General features: G+C 42.9%; 1 protein-coding gene across 1 annotated transcript in view; it reads left to right on the top strand.

The window, feature by feature from the left end:
* Positions 1-866: 866 nt before the first annotated feature.
* The window catches only part of LOC124595183 (phenoloxidase 1-like), a 263,543-nt gene continuing 248,523 nt past the window's right edge, over positions 867-15,886 (top strand). Inside the window, exon 1 of the mRNA XM_047133801.1 lies at positions 867-1,775. The gene's annotated coding sequence lies outside the window, so the exon portion shown is untranslated. The remainder of the gene's footprint in view (positions 1,776-15,886) is intronic.

The following is a 15,886-nucleotide window of genomic DNA, read 5'->3' as shown; positions in this document are numbered from 1 at the left end:
TTTCATAACACGCATAGGGAAAGAAACTTCTGAAAGTCCTGACAGGCAGTAGCACCTTACAGCCATACCGGAACGTGGCGACATCAGCTAGCTGGAAGTTACAACAAGGCGGACTTACCGAGATTTTATTGAAAAAAGTATATTCCACTTGTTCCAACGGGAACTTGTGGTTTTCTTGTGTGAGGCGTTCTCCTTTTTCAGTTCAGACTGTTAACCCGTTTCGTTTATGGAGGAAATGCTAGAAATCGCTTAAGGGCGATGTATTGACTGTTTGCGGTGTTCGTTTTCCATTCCAGTGGTCAGATCTTGTAAGGGATCCACAGTCCATTACTCAAAGATAAGCATATTTTACTCGCACAGGTCGAGGACAGGCCAAGAATCGATAGTCAAGATCCGAGTGCGCACAGCGAGTGATATTGTAGCACGTGAGATGCAGCAGAGCAGTGTGGAGTGATTATGTTGTAATTGCGTAGCGGGAGGAGTAATAGCATACCGGATGGGAATGTGTCCCCATCGTCGTAGGCTGACACCCAGAAACTCGAAATATGCTGGCTAGTGATAACGTGTTTTCATCAAAATGTGGTAAAAAAGTACGGAGTGCCGATATTATGCGTTTGCGCCTACCGCTCCGGTCAGTGGATAGCAGTGAGGATAACGTGTACAGATTGCTACAACTGCGTGTGACGACATCGCAATATACGAGGTTGGTAAATTTCCATTAAGGATTGCAACATTTTTCTTGCCCCTTCATGGTTAATAAGCTTGATTATTCTAAGGACTGTACAAAGAGTTTCAACAATGATCAGCGTAGAATTCATTTTTGACAGCTTTCTGACTGGTCTGTGTGTCAACTGTGAGAAAACCAAGTTTCGTGCTGTTATTAAACATTTTCGTTTGAAGGGTTGGACTGCTGCACAAATCAAAACAGAATTATGTGAAGTTCACGATGTCTCTTCACCGTCATTGAAGACCATTTGCGAATTTAAACGTGGTAGGACAAGCGCTGAATACGCAGCGCGCTCCGTCCGTCCAACTGATGTCACCACAAAGGAAGCCATTGAGAAAATCTGTGTCACCCAAGAGATTGCTGAGACTATGGGCATCTCGGCTGAATAAATGCATAATATCCAGTACAGAGAATTGGCGGGTGCGTGATTTCTCACGGTCATGCAAAAGAGCATCCGGCACAATATTTCAACACAGTGTTTGGCGATGTTGTATCGCAACCGGTAGGGCATTATGCCCCGATTTGTGACTGCTGATGAAACGCGGATCCATCATTACACCCCAGAGTCAAAACGGTAGTCAGAACAATGGAAAAGACTGGTGAAAGTGCAGCTGGTAAGATAATGGCCACGCTTATTTTTTGGAATTCTCAAGGAATAATCCTCATACATTACTTAAAGAAAGGCACAACCAAACTGGGCCTTATTATGCTTCATTGTTCGATCGTCTGAAACTAGCGCTGGCTGAAAAAAGACCAAGGTTGGCACGCTCTTTCACCAGGATAATCTACCAACCTACACATCAGCGATAAAAATGGCGGAAGTGGAGGGCTTTGAACTGGTTCGTTACCCACTCTGTTTACCAGGCTTATCCCAAGGCAACATCTTCCCGTTCCCAAACATGAAACTTTGGCTTGCTGGGAAGAAATTTTCATGAAATGAGGATGTGGTAGTTGCAGTCGACGAGTATTTTGCAGCGTTTGACAGCACCTATTTTTCCGATGAGATGAAGAAGCTGCCCGAGTGTGTAGCCCGCAAAGGAGAAGTAAGGTGAGTTGTTCACGAAACAAACCTTTTTTTCTTGCTTTTTTACCATTACCAGGCTTAACAAACCACCTTCATTTCACATGTACACCATGTGACCAAAAGTATCCGGACACCCCCAAAAACATACGTTTTTCGTATTAGGTACATTGTGCTACCCCCTACCGCCAGGTAATCCATATTTGGTGATTGGGTGTCACTAGCGTCATACGTCCGTACGCGAGGTTTCCACTCTCCTAAACATCCCTAGATCCACTGTTTGCAATGTTAAAGTGAAGTGGAAACATGACGGGACACTTACAGCACAAAAGCGCACAGGCCGACTCCGTCTGTTGACTGACAGAGGCCGCCGACAGTTGAAGAGAGTCTTAATGTGTGATAGGCAGACATCTATCCAGACCATCACACAGGAATTCCAAACTGCACCAGGATACACTGCAAGTACTATGACAGGCGGGAGGTGAGAAAACTTGCATTTCATGGTCGAGCGGCTGCTCATAAGCCACACATCACGCCGCTAAATGCCAAACGACGCCTTGCTTGGTGTAAGGAACGTAAACATTGGACGATTGAACAGTAGGAAAGCGTTGTATGGAATGACGAATCATGGAACACAATGTGGCTGTCCGATGGCAGGGTGCGGGTATGGCGAATGCCCGGTGAACGTCTTCTGACAGCGTGTGTAGTGGCAACAGAAATTTTGAGGTGGTGGTGTTATGGGTGGTCGTGTTTTTCATGGAGGGGGCTTGCACCCCTTGTCGTTTTGCGTGGCACAATCACAGCACAGGCCTACATTCATGTTTTAACCACCTTCTTGCTTCCCACTGTTGGAGAGCAATTCGGGGATGGCGATTGCTCTTTCAACACGATCGAGCACCTGTTCATAATGCACGGCCTGTGGTGGAGTGGTTGCACGACAATAACGTTTGTGTAATGGACTGGCCTGCACAGAGTCCTGACCTGAACCCTATAGACCACCTTTGAGGTGTTTTGGAACGCCAACTGCGTGCCAGGCCTCACCGTCCGACATCGATATCTCTCCTCAGTGCAGCACTCCGTGAGGAATGGGCTGCCATTCTCCAAGAAACCTTCCAGCAGCTGACTGAACATGTGCCTGCAAGAGTGGAAGCTGTCTTCAAGGCTAAGAGTGGGCCAACACCATACTGATTCCAGCATTACCGATGGAGGGCGCCACGAACTTGTAAGTCATTTTCACCCAGGTGTCCGGATACTTTTGAACACGTAGTGTATCAGCTTAGCCATGAACAGAAGTAAATGATAATGGTAGTGACTGTCCCCAATTGTGTTTAATGTGAATGTATAACTTTAGTTAGTGCACACTTTCGCGACTTTCATTAATGCAAAATCCTCTGTTCATTGAATAAAGCACTACTAAGTAGTCAAGAGTCCGCAGCTCGTGGTCTCGCGGTAGCGTTCTTGCTTCCCGAGCATGGGGCCCCGGGTTCGATTCCAGGCCGGGTCAGGAGTTTTTCCTGCCTCGAGATGACTGGGTGTCATTGTGTCGTCTTTATCATCATCATTCATCCCCATCACGGTCGGAGGAAGGCAATGGCAAACCACCTCCACTAGGACCTTGCCTAGTAAAGCGGTGCGGGTCTCCCGCATCGTTCCCCTACGCTCTGTAAAGAAGCATGGGACTTCATTTCCATTTCCAAGTAGTGAAAATCCGACTGAAACAACTTCCGCAGCGCTCAAAACCAATTAGCATTTATTCACTAGTGCACGGTAATTTAAATAAAAAGTTTCGGCTGATACATTATTCGGTCGCTAACAATACCAAAACTCAGTAGGGGGTGTTTCTGCCTGAGAGGCTGTTGAAAGCAGCTGGGTTGCTACAGGGCACTGTTTAATGGCACAGGAGCACTGACAATTACGTGACTACGCGCTGCCATGCGAGCTTCGTGGACTGCGCGATGCCATGCAAGCTCCGTGGACTAAAAGTAAGTAACGTTTCGACCAGTGTGTTAGAACGTAGGCTATCTTATTTCCTAATGTTATCCATTTACAGGGCCGGACGTTCTAATTCTGAAGATAATAGTCATAATAATTTAACATACTAGCACTAATGTTATACAAGTAATCCTCACTAACACCGAGCGAGGTGGCACAGTGGTTACACACTGGACTCGCATTCGGGAGGACGACGGTTCAATCCCGCGTCCGGCCATCCCGATTTAGGTTTTCCGTGATTTCCCTAAATCACTCCAGGCAAATGCCGGGATGGTTCCTCTGAAAGGGCACGGCCGACTTCCTTCCCCATCCTTCCCTAATCCGATGAGACCGATGACCACGCTGTCTGGCCTCCTTCCCCAAAACAACCAACCAACCTCACTAACACGTTTTGAGAGTCAAGCTTCCATCATCTGGCTGTCTGCGTTAACCCGGCACTATAACTTCAAAAGCACACAAAATCATAAAATAAAAACATATAAGCGTATTCGGATGTAAAGTCTTCGTCTTAATTTTATAGTACGAGAGCCCACAACCAAAACCATGTCTCACCGTTTTACTGTCAAAACTGCACAAAAGTGTTAGAGCAGGTTATCCTGAAAACGACTAGGAAGGTAGTAACAAACAAAATCAGCTCCACGAGAGTCCATTTCTGCTGTGTTAAAAAAGAGATCCCGTTATCAGAATAAGTGTGATGTTAAAAATGGAGATAGATTCCGTCACTTCATTGCGAAAATGTTGGTTTCCAGGCATTTTCGATGCCACCCAAACTCCTAAAAACGAAAAGAACGTTCCAGACCTCTTTACCCTGCTATGTTGGGAACTGCTTTTATTTACTAAGCTCTTCTCCCACTATTCACATCTCACGAACGCAACAAGTCAGATTCGGATATCGCAGAAAATTGAAAAATACAAAATTTAAAGAAGCTCTCTCTGGTCGAATTTTTAATTAATAATTGCTCAAAACAAGACATGGTGCATGTTTCGCGAACAATACAATACGTATTAAACACGGCATGTGCTGTGAATATTGGGTGAATATGGTACTGTTACTCGAATAATTAATGAAAATCTGATTTGCCGAAAACGGGAGGAGGCGGATACTAATATTGTTTGCCATGTTTGTCAACGTTGTTAACAAATTTAGCACTGACATTGTAATTATAATGGTTGGGAATATGGAAGATTTGGATGAATGCTCTCGTTGGTTTACACCGATATTTCACGTCTGTGTGAAACAATCGGATTGCTCTAGGAAATTCTTTCCCTGCTCTTCATGCTATAATCGGCCACGATTACAATTCCGCATTCTATGGAAAGGGAAGAAAGGCCATTAATAGTGCTGAAAAATTCTACATGATACCAAAAGACTTTCACAGATCTGGCAGATATACTTTTGATAGAGGGAATCTATTGAGCGTCTTAGAAGAATTCACGTGCGGGTAAAACAACGAAAAAAATAATAATGAACATTTTCTTCACGCAATTGACAACAGCGCAAATATGTTTCACAAATCCATAACGCAAAGCTGTTTGGTTCTGTTATTATAATACAGGTTTCGGTTACAAACTCGAACAAAAACACGTTACACATTACGAAAATGGGAACATAGGAATGCAGCTATTGAGACATTCAATGACAAAAATACACCACTCAGATTTTTGACACACCAATCAGGTTCATGTTGAAAAATAACATTACAAAGTATCAGAAACCGACAAGAAGAGCTGCTACATATCGGTGATGTATAAACGGGTCAGCTGCATAGCAGTGTGGAACACTGCGCTAGTGTCAAACACTACTATGCAGTTGATCTGTTTATACATCACCTATATGTATGCAGCTCTTCTTGTCGGTTTCTAATATCCTGTAATGTTACTTTTCAACTTGAATTTGACGTTACGATTTGTCGTGATTCTATAGTAGCCAATTACCAGAAGTGAGGGACGTTATTTTAGACGAAAAAACAACGTCCACAAAAGGTATAGGTGACATGAATTTCACTGTAAGATTTTTATAAATAAATGAGTGATTCTCACTAACTGTGTTTTCCAGAACAAGAAATAACGATATTTGTAGTAACATGGAGATTGATTTCGATGATGATGATATTGATGAGTCCGACAGTGATCAAATGTTGGAACATTATTTTCTCTTTAAATAAATTGCATTTGTCGAACTTTATCCCACTTTCTTTTCGTGCAATTTATTTACAAAAATCTTTCAGTATGATGCTTTCGAGTAAGCTCTTTATTAGTCGTATTAGAATTTGAAGTTTACAGCTTATTCATTGGCTTGCAACATAGGCCTTCATACGTCTCTTTTCAATGACTTTTGACTACCATATTGAAACATTATCTAATTTGTGAGGTGCTGCACTAAATTTGCCTGATGTAATTTTTTTCTGCATCTGGGCAACTTATTTTATCATATTCAACATTATTATTTTGTAACATTTTCATAACGATTTCAAAATGGAAGATGCTCATTGTTTTCCTCTTAAAAATGACTTTTGCACAGTAATTGACCCAAATCTACTAGTAAAACGGATTTTCAGACGGGTGCTTTTTTTTAAATTTTTTTTTCGGGTGGTTCCCCAGGTTTGCGCTACGCTACAGAAGTCTGAAAAACTTATTTCTGGCATCTTAAACCCATCATTCAACTACATTCCTAAAATCAAGATGTATCGCTGTGATACAGTTCGGGAAAATTTCTTGACGTTTTTGAAAATTTCTTCAGTTTAGACATGAGGCAAAAAATTTCTGAAATTAATATTTTTTGGTTTAGGGTAATCGAATATATCGATTTTACTCGTATACGGGTTTGGCCGTATAAGTAAATAATTTTGGTCATAGGCTCTTGTGCTATTATGGAACGGCTGATGTCTCAGTTTAATTCTGTTTGAACCGTGTGCGTGTTTACAGCACTAGCCAGTACACGGAAAGCCAGCTGTTGGTATTTGAAGCTGATGTGACTGGTGTCACCGCAAAGTAAAGGAACGCTTTGGTGAGCGGACAGTAATATGGATAAGCGGAACAAAGAATCTGGTGTTGCTATTTTTAAAAGTAAGTCGAGGGCTTTATGTCCAGATAATTTAATTAGTCTATAGTTTATGACTGTATGTTTTGCCGCGCGGGATTAGCCGGGCGGTCTCAGTCGCTGCAATCATGGACTGTGCGGCTGGTCCCGGCGGAGGTTCGAGTCCTCTCTCGGGCATGGGTGTGTGTGTTTGTCCGTAGGATAATTTAGGTTAAGTAGTGTATAAGCTTGACCTTAGCAATTAAGTCCCATATGATTTCACACACATTTTTTTCTGTATGTTTTATAAGTACATGTTTATGTAGGATTAATGCAGGTAGCCACATGGTGGGAACCTGACTCCCGAAGCACATTCTGAGGATTGCATTCCTAACGTTACTAAATTAATTATAACGACGTCTTACTTAATTTTGCACATTATTGCTACACATTTCTCTTCACTGAAAGCTGTTCTTTTCGAATGCCTGAAGAATCAGTTCGTTGTAATTCTAGCACATTTTACGGATTACAAATTGGCGGAAGAGCTTAAATTACATGTTCTTTTCCACTGATGTCTTCTGTATGCTACTGCGAACTTGCGCCGCTACATTGTCGACATACATTGTTTGCTTCGCAACGGTTATCTCGTCTAAAAATTGTTGACGTATGTTAGCACCAAACTACGTAAGATTCCAAGCAAAACAACTGCACAACCAAGTTCTCTAAAAGTCTGGCAGTTATCTGTTTGATAGTACACTGCCTGACAAGAAGTGAAGCACTTAAAAGACATAGTCGGATGCCAATGCGATTACGTTGGGATGTCAAATGGCTCAAATGGCTCTGAGCACTATCGGACTTAACATCTGTGGTCATCAGTCCCCTAGAACTTAGAACTACTTAAACCTAACTAACCTAAGGACATCACACACATCCATGACCGAGGTAGGATTCGAACCTGCGACCGGAGCAGTCGCGCGGTTCCGGACTTAAGCTCCTAGAACCGGTCGGCCACCGCGGCCGGTTCGTTAGTATTCCATTCGTCCAGATTTTCCTAGGACAGTCTCTTTTTTTCCATAGTGTACCGTCGTCCAGAAATTTTTGGGAGGGGCACTCAAATGTCCCGCTTTTTTGTGATTCCGCTTGGCTAAAATATTTTACGCTATTGCACGTCTGATTTGCAATGTACTGTGCATTGCCCAAGTATAAACGCAAGGAAATGCCACTTGTACAACTTGCTCTACAATCTTCGTTTACCTTCTGTTCAAGTTTTACACTGTTGATAGTACCGATTCACGTTCACTAGGGAATCGTTTTGGCACAAATGGTCATTTTTATCTACCTCATTTACATAAATAACACGACAGAGCATAAATCATGAAGTACCAATATCAAATGCCTATTAGGCCTACTTCAAGAAAAAAATTTATGTTAGGAAATAGTTTCGTATTTCATTCATATACTCCAGTTTCTGAAACATGAGATAAAAAAGTAATAAATGCTCCCGTTTCTTCTCCTTTCTCCTTCTAACAAACAATCTTGTCATCCCTAATTCTGTAACTATTCCTGCCATTGTCAAAACTTATTATCCGTTTAACTGCACTAACTCTGCCAGAATCTGCGGTTTAGTTATCCCGCACTTATTCTCCGGTTAGGCGTTATTATGTGTACTTACAACGCGTTTTCTGCGCTATTCCGAGAATAGAATTAAGCGACTGCTAACCGGGGACTGTACAACTGGCCCTTAGTAGTGTAGCGATCTTTAAAAAATTTTCTGTCAAAATTTCATTTTTCTGGATACACCGAGAAGATAATATGTGATCTTTCCTACTTGTTATTCCTGTTAGTCGTTTATTTCCACTCTGGTTGTCTGAATGTGTGGATTTAGCTACTACTTATAACAACGCTTATCATTTGCACACCCAATCAACCTCATAAAAAAAAACAGCGATTGTCATTCACCGTTCGGATTTATTCGGCTCAGCTCGTTTAGCCTCGTCCCCTTTCGTCTGCGGAAAGGTTTTTATTTCTATATGCGACGGGGACTCCCGTGGCACAGACATCACGTATAATATGCACGCATTCAAAAATCATGTTATAATTCGTTCAAAAGTCAACTTAAAATGTGTTCAAATATGTTCAAATACCAACAGGGTTGTGTTTCAAAATCTTATGAACAATCGATAGACCAACGTGCACTGAATGCTAGGCGCTTTGTAAAACAAGGTTTTTTTTTCTTCAAGAATATGAATTTGGTGCCCCCTGAAATTGCTACCCGGGACAGGTAGCCCAGTCTGCCCCTCTTAGATCCGGACTTGACATGAGGTATGCTGCAGTGAACGGCGTAGTCGAACTTACAACAAAAATAGTTGTAGAAATATACAAGAACTACAGACGTAAAGGTTCACAACAAATTCTGTCATAATTCATTTAAAGTAAAGAAGCGAACTAACAGAAATGATCTGATCGTTTTTGTGTGCACACTATCCTCTATGGGCATTTGTATGAACTCGTTGAAAGTAGTCGCAGCAGAGATGGCTATTTGGGTAACGGGGTCTTTGGCTGTAGTGTACAGTCCATGCGAGTGATTACGTCAATGGTTTATTCTCACCACTGGACGCCGAATCGTGGCAGTCAGTTCCTCCACTACAATCGTCTATCAAAACTAAAACACGGCGCTCGACTTCGGAGCCATCGGAGGGCGACTGCCTTCTAAGCGCTCTGTCCTCTACCATGGTGCCTGTGGTGGGCCTCGCAGAAGCGAAACTGTCGATGCCGGCAATCCATTGCTATGGTAATCGAAGATAGCCATCTCTGCTACGACTACTTTCAACGAGTTCGTGCAAATGGCCATACAGGACAGTCTACATATTAAAACGATCTAATCATGCCTGTTATTTCGTTTCTTTACTTTAAATTAATTATGATGGGATTTATTGTGAACCTTTATGTATGTAATTCTTGCATGAATTTCTATGTGTATCTTTCTTCTAAATTCGACTACACCATTCAATGTAGGATGCAGCACACGTCACGTAAGAAGTACATGACTGGTTGTCAATGGAAAAATGGAAATGTCGTGTGGCTAGGGCCTCCCGTCGGGTAGACCGTTCGCCTGGTGCAGGTCTTTCGATTTGACGCCACTTCGGCGACCTGCGCGTCGATGGGGATGAAATGATGATGATTAGGACAACACAACACCCAGTCCCTGAGCGGAGAAAATTTCCGACCCAGCCGGGAATAGAACCCGGGCCCTTAGGATTGACAGTCTGTCACGCTGACCACTCAGCTACCGGGGCGGACTTGCTGTGTGGAATGGGCAGTGCGTACAGTGCGTATTCTCGAGTTGTACTGCCTTATTCAGCAGTTGACGTTGTGCCTTTATTGATATTGTTCCATTTACCGTCACCTGCCACCAGCATAGGCGTAACGTTGTACTTTCTTGTTATTGTAGCTTTTATTTTAGATTTTTTTAGCCATATTACCGTCTCTTTGTACTAAATCCTTCTGAATATGTACTACTCTTGTACTACAGTTCTTAAGGCCTGAAGATGATCTAAATTATAGACTGAAACCGGTTGCCAACATAAATAAATTTCTCTTGCCATCCAAACTGTTCTATTGAATTTTAATATTTTATGCAGATCGCTTTTTACGCTCCATTGATTGAACGCTTTCTACAATTTTTATTTATAAATCATAATGTTGATTAATTTTTCCTTCTTGAGTACTTACTTTGTAGTACTGGTTATAAACACCGACTGCAGGTACTTCATTCGGTTATAATTATGCTGTAATTTTAATATTGTATTTTGCCTGCAATAGAAGTATGAAAAGGTAACTAGAATCAGTCTTACTTTATAAATATCCCACTCGACAAAAAATATTCAGGGTTTTGCTGTAGTATTTTGAATTTTTATAGCAGACAAAATATAGAACATTTAAATCTCAAAACTACCAGGGACGTAACATAAATTTATTACTTCGCTTCCTATGATCTTTCAAAATAGGATTAAGTCAGATAAAAGTATAGCTACAGTGACCTAAAAAGGCACAGTGACTACCTATACTTATTTTATGAATGAATGGTTAATGGCGAGGCCTGAAAAAGAGCTAGTTCGCTCCAGTGAGTGTGCACTTGTCATATCTGCAAAGAACGGCATTTTCCATCTTTAAATTGCCAACACAGTACGGAGGTAAAGGGGGCAGTGCTTTCTACATAGGCTGGCGAAGTGCGCCACTCCGGTTGATGCCAAACGCCCACACCTAATCCTCGACCAAGAAAAGCAGACGGCTCGTTTAATGGCCGCTAACAATATCAAGTAAAGTGGACTCAGCCACTCTTGGCTGTCAACACTTCGCAAGCCAACGAATCACGATGCACCATTCGAAAAACTCAAATAACGCCATGTAGCTAGGCTCATAATCCGCCAGAATCTGTCTTTTGTACCGAAATTAAACGAAAGTGGAGACAAGGAGTAACTTGATCAGCCGGCGAAGACGCGAGCTAGGAGTCACTTGGTGGAGAACCGAGCTAGGAAGTACAGGGTGACACAGAATAACGGGAATGTCTGAAATGGGTAGTGGCAGCCATGGGCAGGTGGCAGCACTGCAGGTTCGTGACAGTTAGCGAGTAAACAGTCCGCCATTTCAGTAATCATGGATTAGTGGAACGGACAGCAGCGTATGTTAAGCATAAAATTGGTTTTTAAAAACAATGATAGTTTGGTAGCGGTGCAGAGGAAGTTTCGCCGTTTTATAATTTAGGACGTCATGATCCCGTTCCGTCGAAACATGCGACAAAATGTTGGATTAATAACTTTGAAGAGACTGGATCTGCGCTCAAGAACAAAGCAACAGGACGACCAAAAAGCGTGTATTCTCCAGCGAACATTGATGTTGGGCGCGAGTCTCTCTTACGGAGCCCACGGCGTTCAATTTGTAAGCAAGCAGCTGTGGTTGGAATGTCCCAGGACAGTGTTCACAGAATTCTTCATTTTGATTTAAAATTTCATCCATACAAACTACAGATGGTGCAACAATTGAAGGACAACGATTACCGCAGGCAGGTGTGGCCGAGCGGTTCTAGGCGCTTCAGTCTGGAAACGCACGACTGCTACGGTCGCAGGTTCGAATGGATGTGTGTGATGTCCTTAGGTTAGTTAGGTTTAAGTAGTTCTAAGTTATAAGGGACTGATGACGTCAGATGTTAACTCCCATAGTGCTCAGAGCCATTTGAACCATTTTTTTTAACTACAATTACCGGTTACGATTAGGAATCTGCCAACAAATGATAACAAAAATTAACAACGACTATGAATTCTAAACAAGTTGTGGATGTCAAATGGTTCAAATGGCTCTGAGCACTATGGGACTCAACTGCTGTGGTCATCAGTCCCCTAGAACTTAGAACTACTTAAACCTAACTAACCTTAGGACATAACACACACCCATGCCCAAGGCAGGATTCGAACCTGCGACCGTAGCAGCAGCGCGGCTCCGGACTGGAGCGCCAGGAACCGCACGGGCACCGCGGCCGGCTGTGGATGTCAGATGAGGCACATTTTCGTCTCACAGGTTATGTGAATAAACAAAATTACCCTTACCGGGCAAATACAAATCCTAATGACGTTCATGAGCGCCCTTTACACCCAGTAAAGTGACAGTATGGTGTGGTGTTTCATCACTTAGGATTATCGGACCATATTTTTTCGCAAATGAACAGGGAAACACAATAACTATCAATGCCGATTGTTACATGGAGATGTTACGACCTTTCGTTACACCCGCATTGAACAACTTTCGAAACGTTCAAGAAGCCTGGTTTCTAGAGGACAGAGCGACATCACACATTGCATGGCAGTCAATGGCATATGTGCGACATTTGTTTGGCAATCGTGTGATATCACGATTTGGTAACATTGCCTGGTCCGGTAACATTCCCTGGTCCCCTAGAACGCCAGCTTTATCCGTTTGTGATATTTTATTGTGGGGCTACCTTAAGAGCAAAGTCTACAAGACTCGACCAAGAATCCTGGATGAGTTAAAACAGAGAATTTGGGATTTAATTCACAGTATCCCAGCTGAGATACTGCAGCGGTCAATGAGAAGTGTCAACAGCAGATTTCACAAATGTTTTCATACAAGAGCACGCCATCTAAATGGACGTAATTTAAAAAAAAAATGATAAATGATATGAATGTTTCGTAAGTGGCAAAGTTGCAAGGTTTCAGTTACTATGAATGCAATTTCTTTCCTTCATCACTTCTAGTTTTATTGGATTGTTGAAATGTGCCCATTTTTCTGTGTTACCCTGTAGACGTGCATATGTGGTACTTGGAACATCAGGGATAATAGTGGCTTAGGGAGGAATGTATTTCATATGCATCTGACACATTACAGGAAGTGAAGTGACTAAACCTGGAGTCACAGTGGAAGCAAGCAGTGGCGTCTCCTCTCTTCCGACAATCCGACTACAAACGAATTGTGCTGTACACTACCTAATTTCTATATCTGTATCATACTCCCCAAGCCACCTAAAGGTGTATGGCGGAGGGTACTTTTCGTACCACTAACTGAGCCCTCCAACCCTGTTCCACTTCCGAACAGTGCGTGGAAAGAATGATTGTCAGTAAGCCTCTGTATTGACTCTAATTTCTCGAATTTTCTCCTCATGGTCATTACGCGAGATGTATGTGTGTGGGGGGGAGGGGGGGCGGCGGCGGGGGGGGGGGGGGTGAGTAAGATATTGTCCGACTCTTCTCGGAAAGTGCTCTCTCTAAATGTCAATAATAAATTTCTCCATGGTGAATTTGGAAATTTGTGGTAAGGTCTTATGGGACCAAACTGCCGAGATCATCGGTCCGTAAGTTTACACACTGCTTAAACTAACGTATACTAAGGACAACACACACTCCCATGCCCGAGGGAGGGCTCAAACCTCCTACAGGGGTAGCCGCGCAGACAGTGATAGGCGCCCTAGACTGCGCGGCTACCCCTCACGACTCTCCGTGGTGAATAACGCCTCTGTTGGAAACTCTGCCAATGGAGTCCGTCACGTTCTCGTGCCGACTAAACGATCCCATGACGAAACGTTCCGCTCTTTGTTGGATCTTCTCTATCTCTTCTTCAGTCCTACCTGGTAGTGATCCCAGATATAAACAATACTCAAGAATCGTTCCAAGAAGCCACTCCTCTGTGGACGAGTTTATCTCCTTAATATTCTTCCTATGAATCTGCGTCTGGCATCTACTTTTCCTACTATTTGTTTCACGTTGGCATTCTACTTAAGGTCGCTGTGGATAGTTACTACTAGATACTTTACAGCAGATACTGTTTGCAGCGGTTTGTCATCAATAGTGTACCTATACAGTAGTGGATTTCTTTTCCTGTGTGTGTGCAATATGTTAGATTTATTTACGCTCAGGGTCAACTGCCAGAGCTTGCACCACTCATCAATTCTCTGGAGGTCATTCTTCAAATAGTTACTAGTTGCTGGCGTTGCTACTTTGTTATAGACAACCGCATCATCTGCAAACAGCCTTAGAGAGCATGCAACGCTTTCTACTAGATCATTTATATATACTGTAAACAGTAACGGTCCTATCACACTTCCTTGGGGTACACCGGAAATTACCTTTTCATCTGTAGATTTTGTTCCTTTAAGAATGACGTGTTGAGTTACGTATGCAAGGAAGTCTTGAGTCCAGTCGCAAATCTGGTCCGATACTCGAAAAGGTCGTACTTTTTTCACTGGACAACAGTGCAGGACGGTGTCAAATGCCTTCGTCAAGTCAAGGAAGCCAGCACCAACCTGAGCGCTGTTGTGCACACCCCTATGGATCTCGAGGAGGAACAGAGCGAGCTGAATTTCGCAAGATCTCTATTTGCGAAAGCTATGTTGATTTTTGTAGGAGAGATTTCAGTGCTCCAAAAACGTCATAATTCTTGAACTTAAAATATGTTCCATAATTATACAACAGATTGACGTCAACGATAAAGGTCTATAACTGTGTGCACATATCCCACGGCCCTTCTTAAAAACAGGAATGACTTGCGCTTTTTCCAGTCGCTAGGTGCTCTTCGTTGCTCAAGTGATCTACTACTAACTACTGCTAGAAAGGGAGCAAGTTCTTTGGCATTGTATTGTATGGAACTGAGGACCTAGAAACGATGGAGAGGCTTCATCTCCACCGTAGCCTGCAGTGGTACACAACCACACAACAGGCTACAGCAATCCATGCACCCCACTGTCGCCCCACACTGAACCCAGGGTTACTGCACGGTTCGGACCCCGGTGGACCCTCCCGGCAACTTCTCACACCAGACGAGTGTAACTCCAATGTTTGCATGGTAGAGTAATTATGGTGCATGCATACGTGGCGAAAGTGTTTGCGCAACAATCGCTGACATAGTGTAACTGAGGCGGAATAAGGGGAACCAGCCCGCATTCACCAAGGCAGATGGAAAACCGCCTTAAAAACCATCCAAAGACTGGCTGGCACGCCGGACCTCGACACTAATCCACCCGGCGGATTCGTGCCAGGGACAGGCACGCCTTCCCGCTTGGAAAGCAGTGCGTTAGACCACATGGCTAACCGGGTGGGCAGTTCTTTGGCATAATCTTTGTGAAATCTGATAAGTATCTCATCAGGTCCTGACGGTTTCATTTGTAAATTTTAATGTGGTACCGGTACACACAATCAATTCAGCTAACCAAAGATTCTGTGTTAGGTTGCAATTCGTCCCCCATTCTATTTGTTGTGGTCTTCAGTATGAAGGGTCGTTTGATGCATCTTCCTAAGCTAGTCTATGTGGTGCAAGACTCTTTATCTCTGTAACACTACTGCAGCCTACTACATTCATTTGAAACAGTTTATTGTAGTCAAATGTTGGTCTGCTTCTACAATATTTAACTACTGCATTTCGTTGCACTGCCAAATTTACGATGCCTTCATATCTAGTGATGTGTCCTTTCAAGCAATCCTTTCTTTTAGTCAACTTATGCAATAAATCCTTTTTCTTCCCAGTTTGATCCAGACCCTCTTCATTAATTATACAAACTACAAATGTAATCCTGAGCATATTCTTGTAGTTTCATATTTCTAAAGCGTCTGTTCTCTTCTTGACT

This window comes from Schistocerca americana, chromosome 2 (genome assembly GCF_021461395.2).
Source record: "Schistocerca americana isolate TAMUIC-IGC-003095 chromosome 2, iqSchAmer2.1, whole genome shotgun sequence".
Classification (NCBI taxonomy): Eukaryota; Metazoa; Arthropoda; class Insecta; order Orthoptera; family Acrididae; genus Schistocerca; species Schistocerca americana.
Note: the sequence above shows the minus strand (reverse complement) of the source record. Positions and strands in the feature narration are given on the sequence as shown.